Source organism: Endocarpon pusillum (assembly GCF_000464535.1).
Source record: "Endocarpon pusillum Z07020 unplaced genomic scaffold C720987, whole genome shotgun sequence".
Classification (NCBI taxonomy): Eukaryota; Fungi; Ascomycota; class Eurotiomycetes; order Verrucariales; family Verrucariaceae; genus Endocarpon; species Endocarpon pusillum.
In genome coordinates this window covers 541,762-551,892 of record NW_006913582.1, presented here as the reverse complement: position 1 = coordinate 551,892, position 10,131 = coordinate 541,762, and positions in this window count along the sequence as shown.

Below are 10,131 nucleotides of genomic sequence, written 5' to 3'. Positions count from 1 at the left end.
TCTCTTTAATAGTGGTACGCTATAGCAATGTGCTTAAGCCTGCTGTAGTACTTTAGATTTTGTATAGTTGCTTAAGCGCCCTGATTATCTACAAATAACGTTATTAGAGTGCTATAAGGGATAGAGAGTTCCGTTAAAAAGTGACTAATATAGACTATATACTTTATAGTGTTAAATTAGCTAATATATTCTGCTTTTATGCTAGAGGTCATAGTTGCTATTTGACGCTTTAAAGACTAAATAATTAGCGCGTCAGCAAGGTATCCTATATAGCTAGAGGTTAATTTTATCTCATCTTGCAAAATAGGGCCTGCGAAGTCTGAATCTGTATAGAAGATAGGCTCTGAATTCCCTATTCTGGAGAATTTGAGGCTATAGCTGAGCGTTCTGCAGATATATTAAAGGATTCCCTTGGCTATACTTATATAGATAGCCTTTGGCCTAGCCAGAAATCGACTTAATAGTGATACAGAATACGCTAGATCAGGCTAAGTGCCCTGTATTCTGTATGTAAGGCTTCTAATAATTGATTAATACTTAAGCTTGCTACTTGGAGGTAGCAGATCATCATTATTTGCATCTATAGGGATTCAAGTGCTATCCTATATAGGCGTAGATTACGGATTTGCGTTATTTATGCTGAAACGGCGTAGAACCTTCTCAAAATAGCTCTTCTGAGATAGGGTAATAGAGTCGCTATTTTATATAATCTGAATGCTAAGATAGTCTTCTGCAGGGCCTATATCCTTGATCTTATAGCGTTCTCTAAACTTGCGCTTGAATTTAGCTATAGCTTCTGAAGTTCGACTTATTATTAATAGATCGTCTATATAGATAGCTATAATCAGGTCATCTCTGTAAAAGATAAAATGCTTATAAATTATTTGCTTGAATCTAAACTCTTTGAGCATCAAATAAAGCGTTCTGGCCTAAATTCGCAGAGCTTACTTAAGGCTATAAAGGCTCTTCTTAAGGAGACTGCAGAAGGGCTCTTTTGACTCTCTTAGAAGTGTAGTATTCAAAGGCAATTTAATGTAGATTTCGTGGTCTATTTTGCTATATAGAAATGCTATATTAATGTTAAGGCTTTCTATACTGAAGCCCTTGAGCATAGCAAGTGCTATAAGTGTTTGATATAACTCTGCTTGTGCTATAGCAGTGAAGGTCTCTTAGTAGTCAATTCCTTTAACTTGTTCAAAGCCTTTGACTACTTATCAGGCTTTGTATCATCTATTGCGCTTTTGTATGTAGACGTATCTGCTACAGAGTATCTTTTGGTTAACAGGTACCTTAATTTTGGGTAGAACTTGCCATGTTTCGTTGCTTTCTAGAGTGCGTAGCTCCTTATTTAATGTAGCCATTTATTCTTAGTGATTAGCATATTGTTTTGCCTCCTTATACGACTTAGGAGCGTCTAACAGGGCCAGTATTAATACTAATAGAACATGTGTAAAGGGGATTTCGTTAAGGGGTATTTGATTCTTACAGAGCTTCTATAAAGGTCTTAAATGCCTTCTTAGACAATATATCAGCTCAGAGATCCCTGCTTAATCTATCCTTAGATTTATAAGTTGAAACTCTGTATTCTTTACTTTATAAGACCTTAATTCGCCCTTAACACTAGCATAGTTATCTATAAGGTTATTAATATCTGTAGATATAGGGTTTTGATCTATATAAGAGGCACGCTGAGGATCCTTGTTAGGTTCAGGTCTTGAAACCATAGTTTTAGAGCTTAATCCACTAGCGTTTATTTTATTGTCTCTGTTTCTATATACATCTTGAGCTATTTTAGCTTCTGTAGATGCTATAGGAGTTGTTTAAGCATCTGTAGATGCTATAAGAGTTCCCTTAGGCTGTTTAGATGCCTTATACAGTTCCTTAACGTATCTAGTATCAGATTTGTTGATTTTGACATCTCTTGCCCAAATAATTTTATCTATTTAAGGGTCTTAAATTCAGTATTAATTTGTTCCTTTATAACCTATAAGCCGCCTTATAATTGTAACGCTTTGTAGCTTATATTCTCTAACCTCTTTAGGGATTAATACTGTTATTCTAAAGCTAATAGCTCTTAGATAAGCGAGGTAAGGCTTCCTGTTGTAGAGGATCTCGTCAAGGAGCTTTTTTAAGAGTCTATGGGGCTGAATTATACAGAAATAAGTTATTGCTATAGCAATTTCGTATTATAGCTTATATAGCAGATTAGTTTCTGTTAAAACGCTTTGGATATAAACTAGAATGTCCTAATTTATGCGTTTAGCCACTCTATTTTAATTATAAGCATAGGCTATAGAGTATTATACTTCTATACTATAGTATTCCTAAGCATTATTTATTTTGATAAATTCTCTGCTGTTATTTATACAGATCCTCTTAAGTATAGCTCCTGAGATTTGTTTCTTAATTAAGGCAAGCCACTTAGGCTATATAGCTTCAATAGACTTCTTACAGAGACTATAAGACTACATATATTAAGAGTAATCATCTGTGATTGTGAGGAGATATAGAAATTTATTATTAAGAGAGGGCATAAGCATTTCTATTAGATCTAAATAGATTATTTCTAACAAAGTTTCTGAGCGCCTGTTTATTGCCTGCTTTAGGAAAGGGCTTGCTTTTATTTGACCTATATTACAGTTATTACAAGCCTTATAGTCAGCTTTTCTAATAAATATACTAGTTGTTTGATTAATTATTTTGTGTATAAGGGCTTTGCTTATGTGCCTAAGTCGTCTGTAAGCTAATTCTATAGAAATAGGCTTGGATTTTGATTCTGCGTAAAAGACCTGTGGCATTTTTCCTATAGAGATGATTAATAGGCCGTTTAAGTCATTGTGCGTGCTAGCAAAGCTCCTCGCTTATATAAGTAGTGCCTTGCAGCGTTTGTATAAGAGATATCGTAATCTCTTAAGAGTTTATTAGTAAACAGAATATTAATCTTGATAGAGGGTACGCAAATAATATCCTTAAGCGCAAAATTTATATTATTAAGAGATAAGTTGATTTCGCTACTGCCTGTAGATTCGCTAAATAAATTTGCTAAGGATACTATTATAGGAGCATACGAAAAGCATACTAAGAGCTCTTTATAAGGCGTAAAATAGTGCGTTACTCTACTATTAAGTATTTATTAATTTTCTGCTAAAGAGAGCTTAGAGCTATTAACTATATAGCTTATATAGTCAACTCTCTCTGATTTGTTAGCTCCCTCTGCTTAAGGGTCCTCTATTAGCTTCTCTATTCTGTCTGTGGATTATTATTTGTTAAGGAGGTAAGGGTGCTTCTTCTGCCATCCCTTTAGCGCCTTCTTTAGGTGCTTGTATCAGCAGACTTAGCCCTCCTTTAGAGCGTGCGTTTTGCTGTATTTAGAGCAATTTAACGTTGTTCTCTGTTACTTAGAGCGTCTACTTTAAGGGGCGTCATTTCGCTTCCTTTTGCTTGTTATAACGTTTGCTGTTAGTGCAGGCTTCTTAGTATCCTTTTTAGGATCTTCTCTAAGCCTGTAGAGGGTAGTATAGAGCTCCTTAGGGTTAGCAAGTTGTGTTCTATTCTTGTATTTCTTAAGGAACTTCAACTAATTAGAGGAGGAGTTAGAGTTGTTATTTTCGCTCTAGAGAAGAAGAAGAGTTAGGAGAGTTATTAGATCCTAAGAGAAGCGTAGGTTGTACGTCAAATAATTGTACGCAGTCTTGTAAGCAGTAGTATACTAACGAATATCAGGATACTGTAAGCGTTGAAGGCTTAGGAGATTCTAGAGCGCTCAGAGTTGCTCTGTTATAAGAGGAGCTGCATACGCCTGCTTGAGGGCTTCTTATAGGGTCTTTAGAGTAGAGTATCTATTTATTTGAGTCAGAATAGCAGGAGATAGCCGTTCTATAATCTCAGAAAGGGCTATTTTCTCCTTATCTTATCACTCATTGAATTCCCTAATCTCTTCCTTATAGTCCTTATAAGTAGCATCCTATTAGCGCTGATTTTATCTATTAGTATCTAAGTTAAGATCCAATTGATTGAATTGCTCTCGAAATTGAGCAAGAGTTATAGGGGCTTTTATGCAGCCATGATTAATTGGAGGATCTGATATAATAGGACTCCACGCTTTAAGCCTATCCAGGCGTGCTCTCATAACTCTTAATTATAAGAAATAGTCCTTAGTACTCTTGAGAAGAGAGATACAGGCCTTTTTGTAAGAGAAGTCGTAAGAGGAGTCTATAGCGATTGAATTTGGCTATACAGTACAGCAGAATTTGAGGCTAGGCCGAAAGTGGTAATATGAGGCCTGTGAGGCTCTGGCGAATATCGATTTCTATTACAGCTTTTGCTTAATAAAGTAGAAGGCAGGCCGGGCTTATAACCTGTTAGAGGATGTAGCAAATAGCGTACAGAGATACTAATTAAATTGATTGAGTTACTCCTATTAAGAGGAGTATTTGCTTATACTAATAGCTATAGAAGCGCATTACTGTAATAGCTCAGAAACAGCATTTGGCGTTTAATTCGTATAGTAATGCTTACTACTATAAATAATAGGGCGTAACAGTTATAAGAATGTTTTGTGCGTTTTGCATGCGGGGACCTTGTACTATTATGCTAGTATGTAACAGATATATATCATAAACGCAGGGATTTTAACACTCCCTTTTAGGGAGTATTATAGTATTCTGAATTACCTATTTAAGACTCTGTATAGAGTATTAGAAAGTAAGCTTTGTTTCGTCAGTAAGAGCCTTAATAAAACCTAGAAAAACCCTGTAAGAGAAAATAGGAAAGAGCGTCTCTTTTTGCTGTGCAAGTATTATAGTCGTATAAGGTCTAGGGATTACCCTTTTCGGATTCTAAATAGCTGGCTTAATGTTAAGCTGCAGCAGTTCTATAAACCAATTGAATTTGACTCTCGGAAGTGGCTTTGTAAGGCTGTTGGCGGCTATATCCTTTGTTAGAAGATGCTTTAGCTAGATAAGTCCTTCTTCTACTAATTCTCTTTGATAGTAGTACGCTATAATAATATGCTTAAGCCTGCTGTAATACTCTGGATTTCATATAGTTGCTTAAGCGCCCTGATTATCCGCAAATAGCATTATTAGAGTGCTATAAGGGATAGAGAGTTCTGTTAAAAAGTAACTAATATAGACTATATGCTTTATAGCGTTAAATTAGCTAATATACTCTGCTTCTGTACTAGAGGTCGTAGTTGCTATTTGATACTTTAAAGACCAAATGATTAGCGTGTTAGCAAGGTATCCTATATAGCCAGAGATTAATTTTATCTTATCTTGTAGAGTAGGGCCTGCGAAGTCTGAATCCGTATAAAAGATAAGCTCTAAATTCCCTATTCTGGAGAATTTAAGGCTATAGCTAAACGTTCCGCAGATATATTGAAGGACCCTTTTGGCTATACCTATATAGATAGCCTTTGACCTAGCCAGAAATTGACTTAATAGCGATATAGAATACGCTAGATTAGGCTAAGTGCCCTATATTTTGTATGTAAAGCTTCTAATAATTAATTAATACTTAAGCTTGCCACTTAAAGGCAGTAGATTATTATTATTTACATCTATAGGGATTTGAGTATTATCCTGTATAGGCGTAGATTATAGATTTGCGTTATTTATACTAAAACAATGTAAAACCTTCTTAAAATAGCTCTTTTAAGATAGAGTAATAGAGTTGCTATTCTGTATAATCTGAATGCCAAGATAGTCTTCTGCAGGGCCTATATCCTTGATCTTATAGCGTTCTCTAAACTTGCGCTTGAATTTAGTTATAGCTTCTGAAGTTCAACCTATTATTAATAGATCATCTATATAGATAGCTATAATTAGGTCATCTTTGTAAAAGATAAAATGCTTACAAACTATTCGCTTAAATCCGAACTCTTTAAGCGTTGAATAAAGCGTTCTAGCCTAAATTTGCGGAGCTTACTTAAGGCTATAAAGGCTCTTCTTGAGGGGACTACAGAAGGGCTCTTTTGACCCTCTTAGAAGTGTAGCATTCAGAGGCAGTTCAATATAGATTTCGTGGTCTATTTTGCTATATAGAAATGCTATATTAATGTCAAGGCTTTCTATACCGAAGCCTTTAAGCACAGCAAGTACTATAAGCGTTTGATATGACTCTGCTTGTGCTATAGTAGTAAAGATCTCTTAGTAGTTAATTTCTTCAACTTGTTTAAAGCCTTTAACTACCTATCAGGCTTTATATCGTTTATCACGCTTTTATATATAGACGTATCTGCCACAGAGTATCTTCTGGTTAGCAGGTACCTTAATTTTGGGTAGAACTTGCCATGTTTCGTTGCTTTCTAGAGCGTGTAGCTCCTTATCTGATGCAGCCATCTATTCTTAGTGGTCAGTATATTGTTTTGCCTCCTTATACGACTTAGGAGTGTCTGACAGAGCCAGTGTCAACGCTGATAAAACGTGTATAAAGGGGATTTCGTCAAGGGGTATTTGATTCTTACAGAGCTTCTGTAAAGGTCTTAAATGCCTTTTTAGACGATATATCAGCTCAGAGATCCCTGCTTAATTTATCCTTAGATTTACAGATTGAAACTCTGTATCCTTTGCTTTATAAGACTTTGATTCGCTCTTAACGCTAGCATAGTTATCTATAAGGTTGTTGATATCTGTAAATATAGGGTTTTGATCTATATAAGAGGCATACTAAGGATCCTTGTTAGGTTCAGGTCTTAAAACCGTAGTTTTAGAGCTTAATCTATTAGTGTTTGTTTCATTATCTCTGTTTCTATATATATCCTGAGCCATTTCGGCTTCTGTAGATACTATAGGAGTTGTTTGAGCATCTGTAGATGCTATAGGAGTTCCCTTAGGCTGTTCGGATGCCTTATGCAGTTCCTTAACGTATTTAGTATCAGATTTATTGATTTTAATATCTCTTGCCTAGATAATTCTATCTATCTAAGGGTCTCAAATTCAGTATTAATTTGTTTCTTTATAGCTTATAAGCTGCCTTATAATTGTAACGCTTTATAGCTTATGCTCTCTAACCTCTTTAGGGATTAATATCATTGTTCTAGAGCTAATGGCTCTCAGATAAGCGAGGTAAGGCTTCCTGTTATACAGGATTTTGTAAGGGGTCTTTTTTAAGAGTCTATAAGGCCGAATTATATAGAGATAGATTATTGCTATAGTAATTTTGTACTATAACTTATATAGCAGATTAGTTTCTGCTAGAACGCTTTAGATATAGACTAGAATGTCCTGATTTATGCGTTTAGCCACTCTGTTTTAATTATAAGTATAGGCTATAGAGTATTACACCTTTATACTGTAGTATTCCTAAGCATTGTTCATCTTGATGAATTCTCCGTTGTTATCTGTACAGATCCTCTTAAGTATAGCTCCTAAGATTTGTTTCTTAATCAGGGCAAGCCACTTAGGCTATATAGCTTTGATAGACTTCTTATAGAGACTATAGGACCACGTATATTAAGAGTAATTGTCTGTGATTATAAGGAGATATAGAAATTCATTATTAAGAGAGGGCATAGGCATCTCTATTAAATCTAAATAGACTATTTCTAGCGGAGTTTCTAAGCGCCTGTTTGTTGCCTGCTTTAGGAGAGGGCTTACTTTTATTTGACTTACATTATAGTTATCACAAGCCTTATAGTCGGCTTTTCTAATAGATATGCTAGTTATTTAATTAATTATTTTGTGTATAAGGGCTTTGCTTATATGCCTAAGTCGTCTGTGAGCTAATTCTATAGAAATAGGCTTAGATTTTGATTCTGTGTAAAAGACCTGCGGCATTTCTCTTGTAAAGATGATTAGTAGGCTGTTTGAGTCATCTGCGCGTGCTAGCAGAGCTCCTTACTTATATAAGTAGTGCCTTGCAGCATTTATATACGAGCCCTTATGATCTCTTAAGAGTTTATTAGTAGACAGAATATTGACCTTAATAAAGGGTACGTAAATAACATCCTTAAGCGCGAAATTTATACTATTAAGAGATAGGTTAATTTTGCTACTACTTATAGATTTACTAGATGAATTTGCTGAGGATACTATTATAAGAGCATGCGAAAAGCATGCTAGAAGCTCCTTATAAGGCGTAAAATAGTGCGTTGCTTTACTATTAAGTATCTATTAATTTTCTGCTAAAGAGAGCTCAGAGCTGTTAACCATATAGCTTATATAGTTAACTCCTTCTGATTTGTCAGCTCCCTCTGCTTAAGGGTTCTCTATTAGCTTCTCTATTTTGTCTGTAGATTATCATTTGTTAAGGAGGTGAGGGTGCTTCTTCTGCCATCCCTCTGGCGCCTTCTCTGGGTGCTTGTACTAACAGACTTGGCCCTTCTTCAGAGCATGCGTTTTGCTACATTTAGAGTAATTTGACATCGTTCTCTGTTGCTTAGAGCGTCCACCTTAAGGGGCGTCATTTCGCTTCCTTTTGCCTGTTATAACGTTCGCTGTTAGTGTAGGCTTCTTAGTATCCTTCTTAGGATCTTCTGGTACAATATTTACCCCAGTAGCCATAGTAGATAAAGGCTCAACTAATATATATTAGTAGTGACATCATAATGAGCGCATACATTACATCATAACCTTCGTAAATGGTAATGCGCACGTAATTAACAGACTGCAGCTCTTGACAGACCTGCTGTTACGAACCCTATCGCCGCCATGCCAAGACTATCGTCCGAAACATCTCAGAGCCGCCGCGCCGTCGACCTCGGACCTAGCTCCCCGCCGCCATCCTAGCCTTTAATGACCACAGGTACCCACAGCTGACTTCCTCTGGCCATGACAGGATAGGGGTACGGTCTCATATGTAGAGCGTTGCCTTTCTCACTTCTGTTCTCTTCCTCACGCTTCGTCTTGTTATTTAGGCCCATCCATAGCTCACCTTACACCTGCCTTGTACTGAGAAAAGCTATGTGAGAGGGCTTGGCATTCCTCACGATTTTACATGAATAACTTAGTCTCATATGTTATGACTTTACAGTTTTTACCAAATTAGTTGATCTTAATTAGTTCAATGTTTAGGTTGTTCTAATAAAGAGAAAGCAATTATGAACAGTAGCTGTGTAGTTCTTAAAGTGTAGAAGTTTTCGAAACCAGGCTGGGTCTACCAGAATAAGGCCTATCTAAATATCTAAAGCGGGACTTGCCCGCAAAATTCGGGTCGCCCGGACCGTTCCGCGATGATGCAACCAAATTAGGCCTTCATTCAATGTGAGATATCCCAACACTTAATGTACGCCACTTGTGTGCTCTAGCTGTGCAGGTTGTGAGTATACAATCCTGTGCGAGCTACTACTGCGACGATAGCTGTGGCACACTAAAGGCATCTTACTTGTGATTACCAAAGGCATTCAACAGCCATGGACGACAACGAGACCTTCCCTACCGAAGCTGTGGAACGCCGCAGACTTCAGAACCGAAATGCCCAGCGCAAATATCGTAGTCAGCAGCTCACCCCGAACCTTCATGTTCCAGGGGCCAACTAACAGCTTTCAGGCAGAAGGAACCAATACCGAGTAGAGCAAGCTGCACAACCACAGACCCAGGCTTTGTCAGATCAGCTGCTGTCGTGCCCCGCAGCATACAACGGGCTGTCTGACAATTCATGGAGTGGGGCCAATCCACCAACCCACAGCTTTATTACACAAGATGCCCTGGCCTCAAGCAACTTCCAGGCGTCGCAAGCAGCATACAACACCGCCAACATACCGGCTACTAGCGAGAATACGTCCAACCGAACAAATGTCTTCGACTTCAACTATTCCGCTTCGGATTTAGAATTCACGGATCCGCCTTACCTCTCCGGCCTGACCAATTTCTCGCCCACCCTCCCCCATAATGCCACCGCAGCGTTTACCATGATGTCTTCCTCCGCTCCGGACCCCTCGCATGAGACCACCACCACCAACCACGTTGGCGACACGTCACCGAACGTCGTGCGTGGCTCCGAACCAAGGCCGACATCCGCCACAAACAGTGAATCAGTGTCCCCACGTGCCCCGCCTACCCAGAGCGCATTCCGCCGGCCCGCGGACAAGCGGCTGTACACCTCCGCGCGCCAGGGATCCTCGACAGTGCTGGACCCGGCCGTCATAGCAGCATCCACCACCCCGATGGAGCACGACGGTGACGGTGACAG